This window comes from Protopterus annectens, chromosome 3.part0, assembly GCF_019279795.1.
Source record: "Protopterus annectens isolate FY-2018-M chromosome 3.part0, PAN1.0, whole genome shotgun sequence".
NCBI lineage: Eukaryota > Metazoa > Chordata > Ceratodontiformes > Protopteridae > Protopterus > Protopterus annectens.
In genome coordinates this window covers 409,047,050-409,073,884 of record NC_056731.1, presented here as the reverse complement: position 1 = coordinate 409,073,884, position 26,835 = coordinate 409,047,050, and the positions used below count along the sequence as shown (strand labels likewise).

Sequence of the window (26,835 nt, the reverse complement as noted above, 5' to 3'; positions counted from 1 at the left end):
CGTCCGAAGCAGTTTCGGACGGACCACCCGGAAGAAGGGAACCCCCGATGGAGGTATCCTCAGGCCCTGGGGCCCCGCTGCCGGGGGGCTGCAACACAACAGAGGCACCAGTCTTCAAATCTAGGGACGGTGAGGTAGAATCTTGCTGAACCGGCAAAGGCATGGCCAGCATGCTCCTCATGGCCTCAAAGGCCGGACCTCCAGAATCCAAGGAGGTCACTGGTCTAGAGGCCACGATGGCACTGGGAATTCCAGCAGCCGATGCTCCGAGAGGAAGACTAGGCACCGAAGCACCCAATCCCAAAGTATTCCCCTCGGGCCCGGCTGAAGAGGTCGCAGTACCAAACCCTGAACCGGAGGACAGGGTAGGAAGCACAGTCGGAACCGAGAGACCTCGAAGGGGTCTCTGCTCCGACTGTATGGCTCCGCTTTGCTCCACCACCACCGACTCCAACGGCTCCGAGGAGGTTGGAGGAGGAATCGAATGTGTTGGAGGGGGGATCGGCTCCGAAGCTAACTGTGCTGGAGCCGAGACCAATTTAGTAAACACTGGAGATTGGAATAGCCTCTGTAAAACCCTATCCAGGTCCGAATCTGAAAGTCTCGATGATTTAGAGGAGGTAGACAATCGAGAAGACTTTCCTCTCGGCTCCGAGAGAAGGGGACCAGCTCCGAAATGGCTCCAATGCTATCGGCGCCGACTCCACCACAGCATGGACCACCATCGGCACCGAAGGAGCCTTCTCCGGAGCCGAGGGGGAAGAGTCTGAGCTGCACACTTCCACCGGCTCCGAAGCCATTGGAACCGATGGAGGTGATTCACCTCTCGATACTCCAACTTGCGGCTCCGAAAGCAATGGAGCCGAGGTAGGAGGTATCGAGGCAGACCCTTCGACCCTCGGCCCCAAAGTCAGTGGAGCCGAGGAAGAAGAGGTCAATTTTGTCTTTTTAGAAGTCGGCTCTGACGGACTTGTCGGAGCCGACGATCTTTTCTTTTTGGAAGCAACAGGAAGATCTAAGGCTTCCTCAAAAGAAGGCTTGATAAGCCCTTTCAATATTAATTTGTTCTTGCGTTCTTGAAGAACTCTAGATGAGAACGCATGACAGACGCTACAAGTCTCTTGCAGATGTTTCGGCCCCAAACAATAAACACATACTGAATGACTGTCTGTAATGGACATCTTATATTTGCACCGAGTGCATTTTTTAAAACCTGACTTTTGTTCCTTAGACATGATACAGGCCACAACAAGTACAACTCTAAGGAAATACTACTCTACCACAACAAGTATAGCACTACACACAAATTGCGCCAACTGAAAAGCACGAGACACACTGGCGCGAGTACTGATGAAAGTTTACCTCACAACAATTTGAAAAAAAAGTTAAACGGCCCAAAGCCCTCTAATTTAAACGGGCTTTGCCCAAAAAACAACTAACCAAAAGTTAATAAAAGTAAAAGCAGTCAAAAGGTAGGGCAAAGGCCCTCTAACTTAAACGGGCCTTGCCCGACTGAACAAATTTAAATTTTGGAAACAAGCACTTGACAAAAAAACAATAAGAACTAGTAAGAAATAGCTGTTAAAACAGCTGTTTGGTTAATATAGACAAAAAATTCCCTAGGTCAAGGACCAAAAAGGTAAAGAGAACCACTTAGCTCCAGCCAAGTCGAGACCACGTCCAGCTTGTTAAGCGGCAAACGAGATCTGGGGAAGCAGGTGTAGTGCATCCTGGGATAAGGAGTAGCCCAGCCAATGAGAGACTTCGTGCTAGTGTATTAGTTGCCGAGTCGGAGCCGATGGATCGGCTCAGAACCCATATGTTGTGAATGTAGGCGAGATAGGATCCCATTACATCAACTATTAGAAATGGAAATAAAATTGGAAAAACCACAAATATACTTGCAAGTACAACACACTTGTAGAACAACCTCATGTGGATCAAGCTTTATTGCTGGAATGGTACGGACAGGTGAACTGAAACCAAAAGAAGAAAGGCTAATACTGGTGGCCCAATATGTTCAGCTATGTACACACTGGTCTATAAAGTCTATTGAAACAGTGAGAGAAATAAACAAATGCAGGTTCAGTAAAACAAGTGGAAACAGTGGCATGTCTTTGCTGGGTGTGATACACTCATGGCTGAAGGCCTGTATACTGAAAGACACAGTAATATGGCAAGACTGTAACATTGGGGACTGTGCAAACACTACAATACAGAAGTAGATGAGAAACACTGGAAACATGAACCACAAACTTTGCAGACAATAATGACGTTATACCCCATGAGATCACCCAATTCCAGCAGTTTAAAAAACAGATGCAAGACAACCAGATATCTTAGTCCAAGAAAAAAAACAATAGCATTAATCATTGAAATTTTTATACCCAGCAATTATAGTGTCTTACATACCAAGCAACATAAAGTCTTAAAATACCAGGATTTGCAAGCAGAAATGAAAGCAACGTGGAAGTAATACACTTTCAATAATATTATGAACAACAGGACTAATAAAAAATGAATTCACATTTATATTTAAATATGTTATCAGTGCATGTAACCTCTTAGGAACTGAAGGAACAGGCAATTCTGTGTCAATTGTGGGTACTAAGAACAGCACTCTTGATTAAAACCAAAGACTGAAGTAATAATAATTATTTCATGAACTTTAACTATGCCTGACATAGGAATGGGGTCCATTGCCTTCAAGGTATGTTAAAAAACTAAGCATTTGGAGAAATTCAATCAATAGAAACCAGCAACATAGCCAAATGTTGCATTTAACACATGCATATCAAGCTACAATGTCTCTCTGCATATCCTTCTGGGTTGTGAGCCTCAGGTCATTTACACTTACATGAGCCATCACTAGGTCACAGTCATATCTGTCCTGTTTGAGAGACTTTAGGGCCATTGAATGGTCAAGGCTCCTAGCACCAAAAACAGCAGCTGTTACCCATATCTTAGTCCTGCCTCTTGAGTGCAGTACCATTGCATCTGACAATCAAGCAACAATTACTAGGATATTTCTTCTTGGACTTACAGACTTAGTGACACTGGATAGTTCACAGTCTGCAGCCTGGTGACTCACTGAGTACTTTGAGTATGTTTTTTTAAACACCTTTACTAAATAATCACTTGAGACATAGTCACACATATATTAATAGAAAGGAAAACAAACTATATTATTTTTATTTACAAACAGTATACATCACATATATGTTTTCTTTCTTTACAACAACTCTCATTTAGTCCAGTATTAAATCAATTGCTCAATTCCTGTCTTCCCTTAAACCTCACTCTAGCTCCTGAAAATTATTTTGTATGCATTGTCCCCCAAAATTCAGTTGTTCGGTATGTAACATACTCGTTCATTTTTTACAGATCCCATTTCCAGTTCTTTTATCTCTTCTACAACATTCAATACATCAGATACAGTTGGTTTATATTTTGATTTCCATTTTCTAGAAATTGCTTTTTGGCAGCCAACAGAATTAAACTTAATAAGGCCTTACTATTTCTAGGTAATTCAGATTCTGTGTTATAGATGAAAAAAAATAATTTCCTTAGTCACAGTCATTTACTACCCAAATATTTCTGACAGAATATTGTGTAGGGGATTTTAAAATCTGTTAGATTGTTACACTCACAAAAAACATTTTCCCAGTTAACACTTTCTTCCCATCAGACCTCCAACATTTGGTATCAACCCAAGAGAAAATTCTTTGAAGTTAACATGGGTTATAAAAATACATATGGAAACAGTTCCAAGCAAAAATCCTAAACCACCTGGACTTTGTTGCATACTTGGGAACCATACATATGTCCTTGTACATTGCTTTTCCAGTCTCCCTTCCCAATCTTTTCAAACTTCCTCTGACTGATTTGAATAGCTATCATGCAGTATTGTATATGGCCTACTAATTATCCTTTATTTGTGCAACTTCTATTCTAGATTCAACTAAAAACCCTTAACAGAACAGGTCATTCGCTTTGGACGCCCTTATCCTTCTCTCTCTGCCTACACTCTGATATCAATCCCTGGTAGGGAAAGCAGTTTCTAACTTGCAGTCTGAACTTCTTATTGGCTTCATCCTACTCTATTACCTTTCCCTCTCTATATGCTCACAATACCTTGGCCCATGTGCTTGTTTTCTCTAGAAAATTCTAGTCTTCTCTTGATTATTTTCTTTACCCTTACTTGAAGTCATTCCTACTGCGAAAATGTCCTTTCTCCACTCCTGTGCTGGCTTAGTTCTTAGAATGATTTCTGCAGCTTTAGGAATACAATATTCTGTTTGGTTCTTGTTATGTTCCCCAAGGATCTGTGCCAAAAATCTAACTCTTGCTTTATTTCTTGAAATCCCCCTACTTCATTATCATCCCCTTCCACTTTGAATTACACATTTCTGCTTGTGTTATGTATATGAGCTCTAAAAATATTCTTTCAAATAAGGTAATCCTAAACCCCCTTCGAATGGGTGAATCGGCTTATCCCACTTAACTCTTTCCCCCTCTCTCAATAAGATAACTTCCTTCAAATCTTTATTAATTATAGTTCACAACGTTTCCTCTGGTTAATACAAATATGCCTGACCTGTGTATAAAACTAAAGGAACTAAAAATATTTTCACTGCTTGTATCTTACTAGCCATATCAGTAAAGAAGAGCTTCCAGCTTTTCAGTTTTTGTACTATCTTTTGTTCACTCTTGTCCCATATATCCTTAGCTGCCATAAAACACATAGTTTTGTAATCCATACTCTCAAATGATTCATGTTATCATGTCCTATAAGTATGGGTGTTGCTGACCCAGTTCATATGTGGGAATCTAATTTTTGGATACAGCCTTTGTTTTATCTTCATTTATTTTATATCCAGAAAAGACTTGAAACTGTCTCAAAATGTTCCACAACACTGAAATGTACTTCTCTGAATGTATCAAGTACAAAAAAAACATAATCTGTAAATAAAGTAAACTTTTCTTGACAGCCATATCAATCATATCCTTGAGCCAGTGACTCAATACAAATCAAATAACAAAGGGGAAAGTGGATACCTCTGTCTGGTTCCTTTCTTCAAACACAGCTTATCAGAGAGGAACCCTCCCACTTTAATTATTGTCTCTATTCCTTCATATATCGTCCTAATTAACCTTATTATTGTATCAGGGAATGCAAATGCTTCCATTGCCCTACTCATAAAATCTCAGTTTACTCCATCAAATGATTTCTCTGCATCAAAACCCACCTACAACAGAGGTATTTTCTTTCATTCTGCTTCCCTCTGGATCATCATTGTTCTGTTGTTGTTGTTTGTCTTTTGGCTTTTTCCCGGTAAGGGGTCGCCACAGTGGAACTCCGGTCCGCTAATGATTGGCAGTAGATTTTTACGAAACGGTAATGTTGTGAAATGTTTGCTTCCCCTCTACAAAACCACATTAATCCATATCTATCAATTATGGCAACACCTTTGCTATGCTTTTAGCTAGTGTAGACATACACACTTTATAATCATGGTTTAAAATTGAAATGGGTTTATATGAAACTGGGTCTGATGCGCCTTTACCAATCCTTGGGTAATAGAGCCACCACAGCTTTCTTTGAAGATGCTGGTGCTTCCCCTTTCTTTTACAATACTGTTGCTTTATATAAATTATATACATTTCCATAACATTTCAACATCAGATGGATACATTTCCATAAGAACAAGATATCTGATTAAGGTGAGAGACAAAAAATATAAGAAATGGAAGAGAGGTCGAACTACAACTTTGAAAACTGAAACAAACAAACTGGACAAACAGATTAAGCACAGTGTGAGACAAGATAAAATTTTGAAGAAAATTTATATAAAGATATGGAACATAATAAGAAAGCTTTTTACAGATACATAAGATGTGGAAGGAGTAAAGACACACAAACTGATAAACTGTGTGGAGAGTCTAAAATTTATTCTCAGACACAACAGATTATAAATTTATTTACAAAATCTTATGCAAAACAGTTTGGCTGCAGAAAAGGGGTGGTAAGTTGTCCTAGTGACATCCAGGTAACCCCAGATACTGTAATCAAATTAGATTGTATTGAAAAATAAAACGCGCAAACTGGATCCAAACAAGGCAGAGGGAGGAAATGGAATTAGTAACAAAAACCTGAAAATACTTCAGCAAGAACTTACAGTACCATTATATCTATTATTCACTAGGTCATATAAATATGGGGAGATTCCTCAAGATTGCAGACATGCACTTACTAAACCTGTTTTTAAGGGAAAGAGGAGTAGAACAAACCCAGAGTCATACAGACCCTTAAGTCTACTTTCATGTTGTGGAAAAATAATGGAGAAGGTAATATTGGCTAAGTTATTGTCAGAATTGGATAGGTTGGGACTTGAAACCATATATCAGCATGCATATGTTGAAAATAGATCTATTACCACCTGTAACATTATGTTCTATAACAATTTAACATGATGTAATTTATATAGATTTAACTTCAGCAGTTGACAGGGTCATACACATAACACTGATCAATAAATTAGTACAACTAGGTATTGATGTACTGTTGATAAGATGGATAGCTGCATGGCTTACAAATAGGACATGGCAATTATCATACAGCAACTAGACAGGTGAAATCCTAGGTTACAGTCAGGGTGTCCCACAGGACTCTGTCCTAGGCCCTTACTTGTTTAGATTGTATCTTTCAGACTTAACTTTTTCATCTGAGGTGTTCCACAGTCTATATGCAGACAACCTGAAATTGGGTAAACTGATTACATGTGTTACAGATAAGGCGTGTCTGAAAATAACTTGACTAAATTGACCATTTGGGCACAGGAGAATAATACGCTGATAAATACATCAAAAACTAAGCATATGAGATTTGGTAGGCATAAATTGAAAGGTGAATATTTAACAGAGCACACAGTGATTGAAACTGTAGACTCATTTAAGGACCTGGCTATATGGGTAGATTCAGCTACGAGTTTTTTTAATCATATCAACCAATTAGTTAATGATAGTTATAGAACTATAAGTTGTATAAAAAGATTTATAAAGTCTAGGAAATCAAAAATAATGAAGTTATTGTTTGTTAGTTAAATTGGAATAACAATATGGAAACCTTATAAGAAACAAGCATGAATAAACTTGAAAGAGTGCAACGGAAATATACCAAGGGTATCCATGGATATGAAAATGTAAGTTATTATGAAAGACTAAAATATCTGAACTTGTACAGTGTCTCTTACAGATATTTAAGAGGAGATCTTATTCAGGTATATAGGGCATTTAGGGACAACTACCTCTGGGAATGTTTGGGGTTAACAAAAAGTACTAGAGAATCAACAGATAACCTATGTAGAAGGTTCTATAGGAATGAGAAGTGTATTAATTGGTTCTCTGACAGAGAAGCTGATGCTTGGAACAGACTACCAAATTACATTAAAGCAAGTACTAGTTTAGATATTTTTTAAAACAGCCTGGGCACTTATTATAGGAACAAGTGTTTTGGTATATTGGAAAGCTAGAAGTGCATTAATGCCCATGCTTGAAACATTTGTATGTAAAATATCTCTAATAGCTCTACAGGATTTCTGCTTTTTTTTTTTCTTGTCATTGGTTCCCTAAGTTTAGTGACAACCCTTTCTACTTTCAGCCACCTAAGTTGTTGTGCTAAACGTTTTTGTGCTGAACAGCTGTTATCAAAAATAGCTGCTTGACTGCTGTATTTCTAAACTCATGCATCTTATCCTTTTATTTTCTCTTTATCACTCTGCAGTTGCTCATCTTCTTGTTCCGAGAGAGTCCCCTTATTCTGCTATGCCCCTCTAAATAAATTCATAATACTTCTTAACCACATTTCTTTCACTTTTATTTCTACCCTATTTCAACTCCATTTTCATTTTAGTCCACTCACTAGCTATCCCTTTTGAAGAAATGTCGATCTTTTCTATTAACACTTGAATAATTTCCTCTGACCTTTCTTTGAATTCCTCTCTGTTTAACAATTAGGTGGGAATGTGCCAGTGTCTTATTTTTACCCTGCATTTTTACCTTAGTTTTTACTGGTGCATGATCTGAAATAGTTACTGGATGTGTGTCGAAGTTATCAACGAAATACACATTGCTATGAAATATAAATTATATCTAGTCTAGCCCAATTACTGTACCTTGGGAAACAATAAGTAAATTTTGTTTGAATTCCTACCACCGAATTCACATCTTCCACACTAAATTCAATTCAGAAATGTAGCCTCTTTAGTAATAATTTTCTTTCTAGTCCCCCCCCCCCCTGATATATACTCATTACTGCAAATCAAGTTCCAGTCCTCACCTTTACATAATATTCCTTGCTGAAAACTGATCATAATAGTAGTTTTTGGTAGAATATAAATAGATGCCAGCATAATCCTCCTTCCTTGTCAAAACCCCCTTACTACCACAAATCTACCATCTATCATTTATTGTATTTTATTTTATTTTACATTTGTTTATTTATGTATTGTTTATGTATTTATCATTACTGGAGCCCCTCTAGCAATCAGTCTTTCTACCCCCCTCTTCCTCTGGCCCCAATATTCCCCTGAATAGCCATCCTGAAATTGTTTCTTTGTCAAATTCACATGTTCATTTCTTTCCAAATGTGTCTCCTGCAGCACTGCTACTGGCACTCTTCCAAGACAGGATGGCTAGTTCAGCCATTAGTATTGTGAGTATGGCTATGTTGTGTTAGTGGGTTACTGCTGAGGCTCTTTAGTACTAATTCTTGGAGGGAGAGGCTTGGGATAGTGACTTTTTAACAACCTCATAACAAGATGGTTTCATGTAATCTTATGGAGGCATAGGTGAGGTTATTTTATTTATTTCACGTTTGTTTATCGGGAGAATCTGACTGGGAGAACCCATTTTCAGTGGAGACCCAGGGAGAAAGGCTCCACATCATGACAGAACACTGTAACAGTGTAACAACATTCATAGCATAAATATACTTAGACAAGGGTAAGGAATTTATGCAATGATAACGAACTTTACAGTAGGCTTGTAGTGTAAAGTACATAAATAGCAGAAATACTTCAGGTGAGGTTAGCAACAAAATCATAGTATAAGGAACAATACAGTCGAGCCATAAAGGAAAATCTGATCATTTGGTTCTTATTGTGATTCATAGTTCATTGGTATATGGAAGCCTAGTGAACATTTCTATGCAGTATTTTGTAACCCATTCTGTTCCATTTTAATAATAATGGAAACAAGTGGAGGAAGAAGTGAGGAAGGTAAGGATAAGATAAAAGGAGTAAAAGGTGAGCGATTTTGATTGCAAGGTTAAGTCTGAGAGGATTTTTTGTTTAACATAGTGTGATAGTGAATAGATAGAATAAGAAAAAAGTAATAAAAGGAATGTGTGTGTGTGCAAGATAGAAACATGTTATAGAGACAGTTTTTTGAGGCAGATAGAAATACTTTTATTAGTTTATACTTAGCCTGGGCTGTTACATGAGCAAAGCCATGAGTCTGAAAAGTGTTGTTTGAGCAGTTTTTTAAATTGGGTTAGGTTTGGGGTGCTTCTAATAGACTGAGATAAATTCCAGGATTTAGCAACATGATAGGAACACAGGCAGTCCCCAGCAGTGTTTTTAGATTTAATGACTTGTAGTACTGATTTGTTTGCTAAGCAAAGTTTACTTATGTTGGAATATGGTTGAAGCATATTTAGAAGAGCTGGAGATTTCTCAGGTTGACACAGTAGTTTGTAGGCCATAGTTAACTGATTATAAGTTAGTAGTTGAGGTAGTTCTAGCCAGGTGAGTTTTTTTTAGAGTGAGACAGTGGTGCGTCCTCTGTGAAGAGTCTATGGCAAATATTGCTATTTTTTGTTGTAGCATGTTTCTAATTTGTCTAAGTCAGTTTTTCTAAGGTCGACAAGGATGGATGAGGCATTCCAAGCAGAGATAACTTCCATTCAAGAAACACATATGTTGAAAGAACAATGGGAAAAAAATACAAAAAAAAATGGATGAAACATATTGTTGCTGCTGGTGACAGTACAGCTTCTAGGGGACTATAATGAAGAGTAGTTATGACCCAAATGGTAGACAGTGTTAATTTACTTGTGAACTGCCAATGTTTAAAAAAACCTTTGTTAGTCTTAAATGTATATGCACCATGTTTGCATCAATTAACCTACCTATACGACATATACAAAATTCTAGAGAATTTTCCTATTTATACATCACAGGAGGCAACTGGAATATGATAATTAATTCAGAACTAGATAGAACAAATACAGAAAACGAGCAACCTGTACAACTTACTACATTAATAGCTGAAATAATGGAAGATTTTAATCTACCTGACCCTTTTGAAAACTATAGAAATAATTAATCGACCAGTACATTCACTTATTTTTCGCCATTTCAGAATGTCTCAGGCAAAGGAACAATCAGGACAGCATGCAACAAAAGGATTTACAGATGCAATGGGGGAGGAACGAGAGGGGGCCTGAGGTACAATGCACGAGGCCAGTGGTGATTGGATGTAAACCCCCACCTTGTTACTCCACCATTCATTTGAACTCTAAAGGTGACTTTAAAGTTTTTAATTTTTCTAGTGTGAGCATTGATCAGGTTATTTGTGATCTACTAGCAAGAGGTATGTCCTTTATGCCAGCTAAATCTATGAACTTGGGTAATACCATAGTGGATTTAAAATAGTTTGCCAGGAAACTGAATTTAAACATTCTGTTTCATAATGTTCAATATACGAGTAATCCACTGCATATATTAAGCACCTATACCCCCGGGTCTATATCAGAATCGCAAAAGCTGTCTTTCGCGAATACATGTTCATCGACACACATATACGTCAAAGAATGAGAACAGTGAAGTACCAAAAGAGTGAAACAGAGAATGCCAAACGGATTTTCTTGGCCAGCAGGGTGATTGTGGGGATGAGGAAATGAATCCTTTTCCCCACTGTAGTGCGGTCTCATAGTTGGTATATATAAGCATGGGGGGCTTGCCCCCCTGCAAAAAAGTTTGAAAAAGTGTTTTAGGTAAGGTTTGTACAGTTAGGTTTACCTTACCTGTATGGTGCTGTTATTTCCGGGAATGTGTTCGGCGTGCTCCATTTAGCTTTTTTGGTACTTCGCCATTCTTGTTCTTTGACGTTTATGTGTTGATGAACATGTATTCGTGAAAGACAGCTTTTGTGATTATAATATAGACCCATAACCCCCCCCCCCCACTCCACCTTTCATTACAGCTTTTTGAAAATCTGTGTGAAATTGATTTTCGTAATTTGGGTAAAACGAAGTGTAATAATAATTTATACAATATAGCTAAAGAAGAGAATAATTGCCTACAGATGTTGAAAAATAACAAAGAGGTGAGAATTGTCAAGCCTGACAAAGGTGGAGGTATTGTGATCAAGGACATAAACTTATATAATGAAAAAATGAAAAAAAAATACTAAATGGTACAACTTATCAAAAGGTTTCACTTAACGAAGTAAATGGTGCATATAGGAAAGTTAGGGGTGAGCTTAATGATTTATTTATTGAAGGAAATATAACTATTGATGAATTTAATTATATGAATGTGATTCATCCTAAAATACCTATTATGTTTGGGTTGCCCAAGATACATAAAGATTAAACAACCCCCCCGATGAGACCCATTGTGGATGGGCGAAGGTCCATCACACAGCCAGTGGCAAAATTCTTGGATATTAAATTGAAAAGGTTTGTTACAAATTAAATTTATTTGCGTAAAGATTCCTGGGATTTCTTGACAAGAATAAATAAACTTGATTTCTTTCACAGTGGGGTATTTATAACCATTGATGTTAAAGATTTATACATTGTCATATCGCATAAGTTAGGTATTGAATGGTTTTGCGAGTACTTGCATGATAAAGGGGATAACACAAAGGGAGGTTAATGTGTATGAGCATTTACTTGAAATTGTTCTATACAATAACTTTATGTTATTTGACAATGAGTTCTATTTACAAGTGGAAGGGGTGTCAATGGGCTTGGCCTGTGGGGTCTCTATGCAAATGTAGTCATGCTCCAATGGGAGAAAAAGTTCTTGTTAGTATCACCTTATTTTCCATATTGTAAGTGTTATATGCAGTTTTTGGACAACATTTTTATTTATTGGACAGGACCAACTGAAATGATACCTGAGTTTTTGAAGTATGTAAACAATTCAACCACATTTTTAAAATTTACATACACTATTGGCATTGAGGAATTTGCTTATTTAGATGTTAAACTAATAAAAGACAGACAACAAAAAGTTTTTAAATCTGAGATTTTTAAGAAAGCCATATATTCCAATCGTTTTTTACACTATGAGAGTTCCCATCCTTATAAACAGAAGAAAGTGGTGGTGAAAGGGCAGTTTGTGAGGGTGGCACGAATGGTCACAATCTTTGGTAGATTTTTAAAGGAGTGTGACACTTTGAAAGAAATGTTTTTAAGCAGGGGGTATCCTGCTATTTTAGTGAATGATGTTATGCTCGAAGTAGTAAACAAACGTGAAAGGGGACACGATTTGCCCCTTCTGAGTCAGCAAGAAAATATGGTGACATTATGCCGAACTACGATGCTCTAGGTAATACTGATAGTTTGAATGTTGACAGACCTAAAGATTCGGATAGAGGGTGTCCTGTGACACAAGATAACTTTAACACTGCATTTGTTACAATATTTAACAGTTCAAGCAAGGGTATTGTGGATATACTTTCAAAGAACTGGATGGTAATGCCAAGTGATAGGGAAATTAGGGAGTCTGTTGGTGAGAGATCCATTATTGTTTACAGAAGGGGTAAGTGTTTGAAAAATATTTTAGAAAGAACCTCCAAGGGACCAATGAATGGTAATATGAGTAAGTGTGGTGCCTTTAATTATTGTCCTTACATTAAGGAAGGCTGTATTTTAACGTGAATATCATTAATATAAAATTAAACAAAAGATGTTCGTGTAACACGGAGAAAGTAATTTAATGTGCATTTTGTTTAAAACGCCCATGTTTCTATACAGGAAAAACAGAGAGGAAGTTAAAAAATCGTACTTATGAAAATCTGAGGGGTATAAAAAAAATAAAAATGCATTAGCTAAACATTGTATTGAATTTGTGGACCACAGTTTTAAATTTGCCATCACTGAAGCCCACGAACTAGATAAAAGAGTGGGCCCTTTGACATTATTACTAGAAAAACATGAGGCACTTTGGCAAATTAAAATAAATGCCACACAGTGGCCAGGCTTAAATGACTCATTGTCATTGGCATGCTTTCTTAAACTGAAAGCCTTAGATAGATAAGGTTTGGGGCTCATAAAGGGAAGCTGAAACACAAGTCTTTTTTTCTTATCTGATATATCAGTCATTGTCCTTTTATGTCATGCTGTTAGCTTAATTATTTTACTTATGGTTTTAAACGTTTTTAAGATTCATATGTAAAGCTGATAAATTTTAAACATTTATATATTTAAATGTTATTTAAGATATATTTATGTGCTATATTATTGTATTTGATGTGTTTTATGAGATGTATGAGGGATGCATTTACATATTTAATAGATTGTGCCTTTGGGTTGGTCTGGTGCAGTGATAGGGGGCGTGCATTTTATTCAAAATGCTAATATAAAAGCAGTTGAATAGCCGGGTATGGTATTCTGAAGAAGTATGTGAATAAGCAGAGACGAAAGTGCTTAATTTACTGACTTTTTTGTTTTAAAATAAGTGTATTGAATAAAGCTTTTCTATGGACCTGGCTTGACAGCATTCTTTTTGCGATCCCCAGCTCTGCTTAGTGCCTTTTGGTGTTTATATGTTGAAAAAACAATGGGAGAAAGATACAAAAAAATGGATGAAACATATTGTAGCTGTTGGTGACAGTACAGCTTCTAGGGGAGTTGTTATAATTTGATGGCACTATAATGAAGAGTAGTTATGACCCAAATGATAGACAGTGTTATTTTTCTTGTGAGCTGCCTATGTTTATAAAACATTTCTTAGTCTTAAATGTACATGCCTCATGTTTGCATCAATTAACCTACCTATATGAGATATAGAAAATTCTAGAGAATTTTCCTATTTATACATCATACGAGGCGACTGGAATATGATAATTAATCCAGAACTAGATAGAACAAATAAAGAAAACAAGCAACCTGTACAACTTACTACATTAATAGCTGAAATAATGGAAGATTTTAAGCTAGCTGACCCTTTTGAAAACTATAGAAATAATTCATCAACCAGTAAATTCACTTAATTTTCGCCATACCACAAGTCTTGGTCCAGAATAGATATATTTTTAATTTCTGAAACTTTACTAAATAACGCAGTTACCTACAATAGTGAATCCAGAACAATATCAGACCATGCAAAAATAAACATTACCATAAAGATGGATAGCTCCACACAAAGATCCCAAACACCAGCAAACTGGACTTTGAATACTAACTTTTTAAAGGAAAAAGAAATCTCACAGGAAATCATTGATAGTCTTATCCAAGCTAAAAATAACCTAGAGGTAACAGCTATACCATATGATATTCAATGGGAAGCGACAAAAGCCATTATTAGGGGAATATTAATCCAAAAAGCCGCTCTCTATAAAAAATTAAACAAGGAAAAAGTTACAACAATAGAATCAAAATTAAAAAGTATAGAGATAGAATTACAAATTAAACCTTCACCAGAAATTGAAAGTCAAATGATTACCCTACAAGGGCAACTACATGAAATTCAAACATTAGTCTTTCACTGAAATTAAACTTCTCCACAAGTATGCAGAATGGGCTCAATCCCTTTCAAACGCATTGGCAAGAATCATAAACATAAAAAATTTCCCTACCAAAATAAAGCAACTAAATTACAATAACAAAACTCTAGATACAGACAAAGAGATTATAACAGGTTTTGAAGAGATTTATCAAAAACTATATGGCCCACACGACCAGTACAATGAATTACTATTCTATCAATTCACGAAGAATTGCAATTTCCAGTAATAAACGAAACACAAACAAATAATCTTAAAGCCCCTATAAATGTAAAGGAAATCACTGCTGCTGTAAATAAGCTGAAACCAGGTAAATCACCAGGGCCAGATGGGTATGTGGCGGAGTTCTATAAGACTTTTAAGAAACAAACAGCTCCAATACTATTGAAAGTATACAAATACGTAATAAAGTATGGAATCAAGGACCTGTATATCAACAACTCAAAAACTATACTCATACCAAAACCCAACTCAGATGCACTAAATCCAAACAACTACAGACCGATAGCACTTATAAATATTGATATCAAAATTCTATCAACAGTCTTAGCTAGCAGAATCAAAAAATTCTATCTTTCATTATATCTTCTGAACAACTAGGCTTTATGAATAACAGACAGGTATGGGACAACACACTCACCATTGATTCAATCATCAGTTTAAAAGCAAATGATAAATGCCCTAGCTATGCACTATCAGTAGATGCATCTAAAGCTTTTGATAGCATAAACCTTGACTTTCTAATCAAGATACTCAAAAAATGTGGCTTTCCTGATGAATACATAAACATGGCGAGGGCCTTACACAACACTGCCTTGACAACATTATGTATAAATAAAAAGCAATCAAAACCTATTCAAATTATTAACGGTACAAGGCAAGGATGCCAATTATCACCATACCTGTTCAATATATACATTGAAACTCTCCTCCTTAAAATATCAGAAAGAACTTATCACCACTTTATGAATATTTCTAAAATCCCAATAAAGTACACAGCTTTAGCTGATGACCTTAATATTTACTTTGAATTCCCTTATACTGATTTAAACAAGATCTTAAACTCCACTGAAAATTTTTCAAAAATATCTACCTAGCCCATTAACCCAAACAAATCAGTCATATTCCCTTTGAATACCTTAGGACACAAGGAATTCTATTTCCCTGAAACTGAAATAAAGTCAAATATAATCTCAAATATCTGGGCATCATGTTCACTCACCCCCAATCTGATTTGACTAAAAATAATCTGTTTAAAACTTGGGTTATCATCACAGAATACATTAAAAGATGGTTAAATCTTAACCTATCTCCACTATCTAAGGCAGCTATAGTTAAAATGAATATTCTCCCAAGATTACTCTTTCACTTTAACGCTGTTAATCAAAATATACCCAATAACTTATTTTCCAAACTTGAAACACTACTAGGGAAATTTATTTGGCATCCTAAAAATACAAGAATAGATTAACACTACCTAAACAGAAAGGTGGTCTAGGATTACCCAATTTTCAAACATACTATGACATTATAAACGCTAGTCGAATTACACAGATAGCAAATTACAAATCATCTAACAAAGCATGGTGTCCAATCTGGATTAAAATATATTATAAACATCTAATTTCATCAAATTTAAACCCTAAAGCAATACCCTTTCTGAACTCCAAGACACTCCAAGACACTAAGGTATTTTAAAATCCACCACATAATCATAAGAAATACATTACTATTTCAAAAGCTGTTATCCTCCCTTAATCTTAAGGATACATTGTTACTAGGACAACCAATACACAAACCCTAATATTAAATTAAATAACACCATGCTAAACCTGAATCAATACACATTAATTAAAAATACCACTGTATGGGACTTCTACCAAGGCAAAAACCTTTCAATTGAAAATATAAGACAAAGATTTGAAGTACATAAAAGTTATAACACTATTATCAAGCAAATACCTGATCAATACAATTACTACAAATGTCAAAATCGGCAACCAAGATATGCAGCTATACCAACAAATTTTTAACCTATTGCTTTCGAGACCCAAAATGCTATCAAACACATAATAACAAGGATTAAATACCAAGATTCACTCCTATATTCATAATATTGGGTAGGAAAAAATACCTATACACTCCTCCCACTAACCCAAAAAAATCACAAACAAGTCAAACACCACTTATCAATCCTCATTTACTAGACATACCTCCCACTAATTACACTCCTCCCATTAATTCCTACACACATGTCATTACAACCACTCAACATGTGTGCAATCAACACCATCACCCTTGCACTATTAGCTATAACATATCACCTCACCTCCTACCACATCACTCTTCCTACTACCATTACCATCCCATCAAAATATTCATCTACTCTACCCACACCAAGCACTATAGCCAACACATACCTTCATGGACTTACCATTGCAGCACAATCCCATTAGGACCCACAACACTTATCAAAACAACCATGAAATCACTTGCCACACATAAATACATACACATTCTTGCTAAGCTATCAAAACTCCTTCACCATATTAGTCACCAACTAAGATTAGCAGGTGACATACACCCTAATCCAGGCCCAAACACAGACATACACCCCCTCCCCACCTAATAACTCAACCTTACCCTCCAGACCAGAAAATAGCCTACTTTTCCCTGAACTTAAACATACGTAGTATTAATAATAAAGTACATCTACTACATACTCGAATAGACACCTATTCCCCAATTTTACTATCCCTAACCGAAACTTGGTTAAAACCTACCACTCCAGATAGTGAATTCCTTCCCCCAGGGTATAATGTAATACGTAATGACAGACTTTGCAAAAAAAGGAGTGGTGTAGCATTACTTTATGAAAACAACCTAAAGGTTACCATTATTGACCCTCCTATACTCCCCCTAACAATCTTAGAACTACTACTAGCCAAACTTGAACTAACTTTCAAGAAATCTATGAGTATTATAACAGGGTACATACCACCAGGTAATAATATCCCCACCCTAGAAGCCCTTTTACATAGGACAAATGAAAACCTACCCCAAGAAACCATCATCCTAGGTGACTTTAATATAGACTGGCATACATGCTCCAGTTCAACCCCCTCCAACATTATAAATCTATACAATTTCTCCCAAATCATTAACTCTAGTACAAGGCTAGGTAATAATAAAAGCAAGGAAAGCCTCCTAGACTGGACCCTAGTAAACAACATCAATACATTCTATCAAGCAGGTGTCCTACCACACACCCTCAGTGACCACCAGCCCACCTTCCTACTAAAACTCAAATCCCACACCAACTTCAAACCACCAATTCGGACCATTAGAATCAAAAGAAACATTGACATAACAGAATTCAAACTTGAACTACAATACCAAAACTGGAATCCTCTAAAGACCTTCCCACTAGACAAAGCAGTTGAGCTATTTAACATTACCTTCCTAAAAATCTTAAACACCCATGCCCCTCCTCGTATAAGCAAACAAAAAAATTAAAATAGCCCCCTGGATCACAAGCACTATTAGAACCATGATAACCCAAAGAAATAGAGCCTGGCATCAGTGGAGAGCCGTCAAAACCATAGCAACCACACAAGAATTCCAAAAACTTAGGAACAAAACAAAAAAACAAATACTACTAAACAAAAGGAACTATTTTCTCAATTTGCAAAATAGACACCAACATAACGCCCAAAAACTCTGGGCAGGACTAAATAAATTACTCCACCCCAGCAGACCAAGTACCCCAACACCAGCCACTGTAAAATATAGCACTGACATTCCAGAAGCCTTTAATAGATTTTTTATAGAAACCATTTCAAAATTAGTTCATCAACAACCCACAACATCTACTACTAGCAACCCCAAGCCTACTACCAATATCAATACCACCTTCCAATTCAAACCTATTCCCACAGATTATATAAAAAGACTATTAGGTAAACAAAATTACTAGCCTAGCTGTCGACAACATTCCAGCTGAATACCTTCAAACAGCTGCTAATGAGATAGCCTATCCAATATCAAGTCTCTTGAACAGATCAATGACAGAAAGCAAAATCCAAACAATCTGGAAAATAGCATATGTCACCCCACTACACAAAGGTGTGACCTGTGCAGACCTTGCCAACTATCGCCCCTTTGCCATATTATCCCCACTTGCTAAAATATTAGAAAAATGTATTCACCAGCAACTTATGCAATACCTATTGAAAAAAGCAACTTCTCACTCCTACCCAATATGGGTTTAGCCCAGCCCATAGTACAATTGCCATTCTCTCCTTCAACTTAATCAACCAGAACTGGAATCTTGGCAAACTAACATCAGCCATATTTTTAGACCTATCAAAAGCTTTCGACATGGTCAACCATCTCAAACTTCTTGACTCCCTCACTGACCTTGGACTAGCCACTGACTCACTAGCCTGGTTTCAAAACTACCTAATAGGCAGATAGCAAGCAGTCAGGTGGGATAACAAACTATCCACACTGCTCCCTATTACAACTGGAGTCCCACAAGGATCAATATTAGGCCCTCTATTATTTTCCATATTCATTAATGATCTCAACAAGATTACCCAAAATGCAACTGCCATGCAATATGCTGATGACTCCACACTAGTCTGCTCAGCCACCAACCCCCTCACACTCCTTTCCACTACCCAAGTCTTCAAAACCACAGAAGCTTGGTTTCTCAGTAAAAACCTGCTACTGAACCCGAAAAAGACCAAACTACTAATTTTCAAACCTAATAAATCACTTAGACACTTATTCTCTCAATATTATATCTAGTGATTGTACCATTATCTCCCCAGACTCCCACATAAAACTACTGGGTGTTACAACTGACAACAAACTGAAGTTTGACCTGCACATAAATCAAACAATCAAAAACATAAACAGAAAATTAGGCAGTCTGCACAAAAATAAAACATGCCTAAATCAAGGGTTGAGAGGGTGGTCTAATGGTTAAGGTGTTTGCCTTACAAACACAAGGTGCAGGGTTTGAGTCTCACTAGGGATAATTGGCTAAGCTTAAAATGACTCACAAGGGCTGTTAGCTTAGTACTAACCTATGAACCCTATGAACAGACTAAAATTACTATGGCTCAAACTCTGCTACTATCCACACTTCTATATGCTGCCACAATCTTCACCAACCTATCCAAAACTAAAATTACAAAACTAGAAACATGTTATAATCAAATTGCCAGATTTGCCACAAATGCTCCCTACCGTTCACATCATTGCCATTCACTAAACCAACTAAAGTGGCTTGAACTTTGAAATCTCATTACCTTTCACCAACTAGTTTTCGCTAAAAAACTCCTACTCTATCCAGACAAAATACCTACACTATTCAAATTTACTTAAAATACAGGAAAACCCAAGGCAACTATGTTCTACTGACAGGACCTTAATCAAGGTCACCAGAATCAACAACTCCCTACTTCCAAACTACATACTACTCACTGCCCCCTGATATTACCTCAGCAAACTCTATCACTAAGTTTAAACATATACTAAAAGGACACCTACTTTACCTCAGCAAACTCTATCACTAAGTTTAAACATATACTAAAAGGACACCTACTTATCAACAGACAATGCCTATGCCTTCCCCCAGGCTGACCCTCTACACCCACTTCTCCCTCAGGTCTTTCTCATTCTACCGCTGCATACTAACTTACTGCATGTACTAGTATTTTTAATTCACAAACCTCATCTGCCATGAGCTCTACTATACTCCTGAAAGTTCTCTACTACTCACTGTACACCCCACCTCTTTCTTACACCATCATACTCAAACACAATATTGCTAATTTGCACATATCTATGGGCAAATTAGACATGCTCACATTAATTCAAGCAGAAATTACTGCACATACAACTAACCCATCCTTCTACTACAATTTACAGCTAATATATATTTTTTTCTTTCTCTATGTACCTTTAAAATGTTATGTTCTGTATTTGGTCTCCATATCTGTGAAATGACTTTGTATATGTATACTTGCCTTTTGCATATTTAAAAACTCTGGAGCTTTTCTCCCCAGGCCTCCGCTGAAAATGGACATTTATCCAGTCGGATTCTCACGGTCAACAAATGTAAAATAAAATAAAAATAAATAGTAACATTGTGTGCAATGATGAAATCATACATAGCTCAGAATTGGCTTGATAGAACTAAATTTACATGGGATGAATTTAATGTAATGGCTATGAAATACATATTAGCCAGCAAACTAATCACAAAAAGCCAAACAAAAATTATCCTATTACCAGAAATATTGGAAAACACTTATAGAAATCTTAAGGTAAAACCGGACTAGAGACAGGGGACTACAACATCACTACTACTCCAAACAAATAAGGAAAAATAAAAGAAAATAAACATTAGAAAAACTTTTACTCATCTTAAATGGGGAAAGGTCTAGGAAGTGCAAACATACTGAAGATCAGAGGTGGCATCAACTGTATATAGTGTAGATAGTTATTACAAGATACAACTAAAGTTAGGTAAGCTATAATATTTCGACAGAACTGTTTCAATGACAGATTCTATTAAGATTAAAATATTTCTGAGTACATCTTGTCTTACAATTTAACAAGAACAGTATTGTTAACTTAACACTGATGGTATAAGTCCTGTCTGTTATTATGTTTATTGCAAATTGATATTCCATGTATCTTGCCCTTATATATTTCTGTTTTATTACTTATTTTTGTATTAAAAAAAGAGGAAAATGCAATAAAAATTATATTTGGAAAAAAAAAAGGATGGATGAGGCATAAAGTAGATAGAAGACAGTAAGTGGGTTCTGGCAATAGCAATTCAAGAGGTATCTGTTGGGAATTTTTTATTTCTGTAAAGGGTTCACATTTCTTTGTGTACTTTTTTAATCGTTTGAGATATGTTTGAGATATGTGCGAGTCGAATCTTAGTCTTTTACTGATTGTAACCCCTAGTAACTTTGTGGAAGTGTCAGGAGTAATTTTTATATTATTAGAAGCAGTAATGTAGAAGGTGGATGGGGGGAGTCTGAGGGCCGAGTAGGATGAAAAAATACCAGTTTAGTTTTGCTAGGATTAAGTATAAGTTGACAGTTAGATAACCATGTTTCGATTTGAGTGAAACACGTTTGAGTTATATCGTGGAGCTTTTGTAAGTTAAGTACTGTGCATATAAGGATGTCTATGTGTTACTAACCAACCATCCGTGTAAATGAGAGGGATTGACCTACAGGATATACAAATAATTATATTTCAGTCCAGTAGTAGTTGGCTGACAATGAGCATTAGGCAGTTCCTATACTGTCTGAGGAAAACAAGTGCACTGAGACTGACAATAGAAGGACTTCCACATTTGCCAGGGTGGTTGAATTACTAAGGGCTAGAATGATATACTGACAGTAGGCAGAGAAGATATGATGGCCAGTTATACTGTGCTGTGGAACAGCTGTGCTAGGTGAGGCAAAGGTGCACTAATCCTGATGCAACAATTACATAATACAGTTGAATCTTGGATTAGTATACAGCTATAATGTGGTAAGTAGAGCCAGATCATGATCAAATGGAGCCCCATGCAGGGTAATGGACTAGGCCTCCCAACCATACCAGACTGTTTTTAGGAGCCCAAAGTTAGCTTTGGAGAAGTTTTTCATGGTGGTTACCTTTGTGTGTGTGTGGGGGGGGGGGGGGGGGGGGGGTGAGATGTGGATTTCCAAAGTGATTAGTTTGTGGTCAGATCTAACCAGGGAGGAGTTGACTATTGGTGTAGAGCAATGGTCATCCATGTTAGTAATGACCAGGTCAAAGATGTTGCTACCTCTAGTGGGGGTAAGAACAAGCTGGTCCAGGGCATTGGAATTAATGAATTCCAGGAAACAATGGGCAAGTATATTGGTACATGAGTAGTTTTCCCAGTTAATGGAGGGGTAATTGAAGTCACCCAGTAGGGGAGTGTTAGGTTGGACCCTAATATTCTCCAGGGTGCTTAGGAACGTGGAGTGTGAGTCTTGGGACATGGCTGGGGACCTATAGCAGGCTACAACCTGAATTGCTGTCTTACCCAATGTTAGCTGCACCTGAAGTATCTCAGTTGCATTATGTTGGGCTACCAGTACGGAGGTGTGCGCATCCTTTATGAATATGGAAACACCACTGCCTTTGGAGCTTCGGTCCAAGTTCTGGGGCTGAAAAGTGTGGAATGAGTTATAGCCTGGTAGTGCAGGGGTGCTTTCTGTTGCATTGAACCAGGTCTCTGTTACAGTACAAATGTCGATGTTCTCCATTTTAAGGAGTGCTTTGAACGAGTGCATTTTGAGATTTAGACTTCAAGTGTTGAGCAGCACGATCCTCAGACTGAATTTGTTTGTAGCTGTTATGGTGGTAATTTGGTCTTTGGAACACTGCCTAAAAAAGGCACTATATGGGTGGCAATAGCCTTGGCCAGTATCCGGAAGCACAGGGTTAACAGATGCAGGCCATCTCTGGCAAAGCATCGAGGTCCGTCAATCATGTGTTCCCAGGCAGGCAGATACTGGATCCCCTTAGAATGACAACAGAAACTTAGCCAATTGTTGAAATCAATCATTTTCTGCTTGTACTGTGGTATCATTCTGGGTGATGGTAGGATGCTGCTCAGGGCTATAGTCATACCTGCCTGGGCTACATAATCTGAGAGCTCCTCCATGTCTCTTTTCATGTAGTCCAAGGAGGTACGTCTCAGGTCATTCACACCCACATGTACAATGACAGAGTCATATTTGTACCTGTTGTTGAGGGACCTGAATGCTTGCGTCATGTGGCGGATCCTGGCAACTGACAGGTAGCTGACTGTTACTTTCATCTTATTCAACCTAGTGAGTGGGACATCAGTGTGCCTCACTATTGAGTCATCTATCACTAGTGTGCTGGGCATGTTGTTTTGCCTTAGGGGCTCTGGTTGAGTTTCAAACTAGTGAGTGGGACATCAGTGTGCCTCACTACTGAGTCATCTATCACTAGTGTGCTGGGCATGTTGTTTGTCTCGTGATTAGTGTTGTGTTGTGGTGGTCGAGTGCATTTCTGCCTTGGAGGTCTCTACTGTTTGGGTAGATTTTTATTGAGAACCTCCGCGAAGCTGGTTGTGTGGTTTGTGTTTTTACGTGAAGGCAGTGCTAGTGTGTGTTCTGGAGGGCTATGTGTTCCATGTGGTGTAGTGCAAGTGTTGACCTTCTCTTGACCAGCTATTCCGGTCTTGGCTGGAGAGCGCGTGCCTTTCAATTTGGATATATAAGTGCATCTCTTGCAAGTCTAGGTGTTATGAGTTAAGAGGAGAGGGTTGTCGGTGTACGAGGCAGTTGCTACATTGCCTCAGGATGCCTAAGTTCACCAGATTAATAGGAGAAAGCACAGGGAACTGACCTTTAGACATGCCTGGAGGGGTGGGCATTAATAATAAATACTGGAGCTGTTTCCTTGTAGGACATTTAGTGCTGACAGCACTTTTGTGTAGTACAATAATTGCTACAAGAAGTCTGGTATGGTAAGGTGAACTAGCAGATCTAAGGGAAAAATTGAAGAGCAGACGTTGGCACCTCTCAGATGCTTACAGCATTAGTAATAGTGCAATGAACATACAAACTTCTGAAAAGAAGCCATTTTTGGTGATAGTTCAGCATAGTATAATTACTATACTTTAAACACAACATGATTATTGTATTTTGTACTGCAGCAGTCCTTCAAATGCTAACTTTTAACTAGTGAAAATCCAAGCATCTAATCAGGCACATAATGTGAAAGTATGACACAATGGGAGCAATCCATCATCTGCAATTAAAAGGCGGCATAGATTTAAAATTGATAAATGGCCACCATCAAAGAAGCAATTTACTAACAAACAAACAGAAACAAAAAGGTACCCAACTTCTTGGTCTGCTGCAGATTAGTCTGTAAGCATTAAGTGTTTTTATACTTGTCCATCATGAAAGTCTCCAACTCCACTAGGTAACCAAGTAGTAAAGTGCTAAATGAACAGCTCTGTTCAAACTGCTTTTGTTAAGCTGTTGTTAGTGGGGAGAACACTGTCAAAGATTGCTTGCTAGTTAACCCGTGCAGCAGACTCTGACAAGATATGGTGGAAAGATTTAGCCACAAGCATAGCATCATATACAGGGGAAAATGTCCACTGGGAGGGCTGTATGATCTGCAGCTATCATCCGCAAAATTACTAAAAATTACTAAAATGTTTATTTATACAACACTCACTTTGACCTTTTAAATCCATTTCCTCTATCTCCTCTGCTATACTGAAAGGATTTTACAAACAGGTTCTCTTTTTTGCAGTCACTCACAAACATCATCTGTGACATATGAGGGGAATGGGGCGGGTAACAAGTGCATAATTTCTATTTCATTAAGTAGCTAGGCTCAATGAAAGGATTACTGCAGAGCAACTGGTGAAGATAGTTAAAATAGCATATTCAGAGTGCTGGTGAAAGAGTGCAAAGTGTAAGGGATAACAATCACCACACTAGGCTATGTAGTAGATATACAGAAGGACAGAATAGCCTGAATGCCTCTTAGGCTGTGAAATGTAGAATATGGAAATGACAGAAGGTAGTCTATCAGCCTCCTAGACTATGATGTAGGAGAAAGATGGTCTATCTGCCACTTAGATTATGAGAAAGTAATATGTATCTAACAACTAGACACTCTAATTTATGACCCAGAATATGAAGCATATTGATAGAGAGAGAGAGAGAAGTAATAAACAGTTTATAGGCTGTGAGGATGAGTGACAGGAATTTAGACACAAGACTGCTGTCTACCTAGGGAACAAGTGAATGGAATGTACAGTACAGTGATGCATAGTTTGGGAGTCTAATTCCCCATGAAAGCATGGGTGTTTATCAGGGGTGGGACTTGAGTACAGTGGCATAACTTATTGAGAGAAGAATGTTCCGGTATAGAATAAGGAGATGAGATGTAGTTAGCAAATGTGTATATGAAGTGAGACAAAAGAAAAACACGTATAGATAGCCTGCCTACCACCTAGGCTAAGGAGAGTAATTGTGTGAAATAGCATGAGGTAAGGGTAGAAATGGCTTAGGCAGGAACATAATGTGAGGACAAAGGAGTGAGAGAGAAAGCCTAGCTATCACCTATGCCATGTACATAAGTGACTGAACCATAGGAGGAAAAGGGATGAATGAAACAATGAGACAGGCGGAGTGAAAGTAAGATGGAATGCCTACCTCTCAGCTGGGCTATGACAAACAGCACAAGAAACAGCAGTGCTAGTTTGTCTGCCACCTAGGCTAAGAAATTAAAAGTAAGTGAATAAACCGTGAAGCGGGAGAAATTAATAAGAACCTGATATGGAGAAAAGTAATTAGTATGATCTTTGGAGAACAAAGAACATGGTGCACAAAGGTGAATATATTCAGTGTGTAGAGAAGTGATATCTTGCATATGAGATGAGTGTAATAACAGAGAGTTGAAGTTTATTTTATAAGTAACAGAATTCATTGAGTTTGTAGGACTGACAGGGTGTGACAAAGGTTTGTGTACTAAGTATTCAGCACAGAGAGGGAACTAAAAGAATGTGTGAGTGCAGGATTACTGGTATAAAAGATTAAACCTGACAGATTGAAAGAGGACTGGTATAAAATCTGGGCAATTAAAACAGACAGCAGACACAGAAAGGTAGTGGGGATATGTGAACTATGCAGATGACTCACTGGAAGGAAAAGGAAGTGAGAAAGATGTGATATGTGAGAATTACGCTGACTGGCAAAGGGCGTCTATATCAGAACATCGAAACCGACAACATCGAACGCTCACTGGAGCAAATATTCACGTACTCGATAACGATACTCCAAGATCGCACTACAGTGAGAAAAGGGCAAAAATACCCATCTTCACTATACCGCAAACAAAATTAATAAACTTCGAGGATGTGATTTTTCGCTCATGTGAGCATTCGAAGTTGTCAGTTTCGATGTATTGATAGAGACCCGGCAAAGGAGA

At 37.5% G+C, this 26,835-nt stretch overlaps 1 protein-coding gene across 1 annotated transcript in view; it reads right to left on the bottom strand.

The window, feature by feature from the left end:
- The window catches only part of FARS2 (phenylalanyl-tRNA synthetase 2, mitochondrial), a 2,286,208-nt gene that overhangs the window by 1,278,150 nt on the left and 981,223 nt on the right, over window positions 1–26,835 (bottom strand). The gene's annotated exons all lie outside the window — the stretch shown is intronic.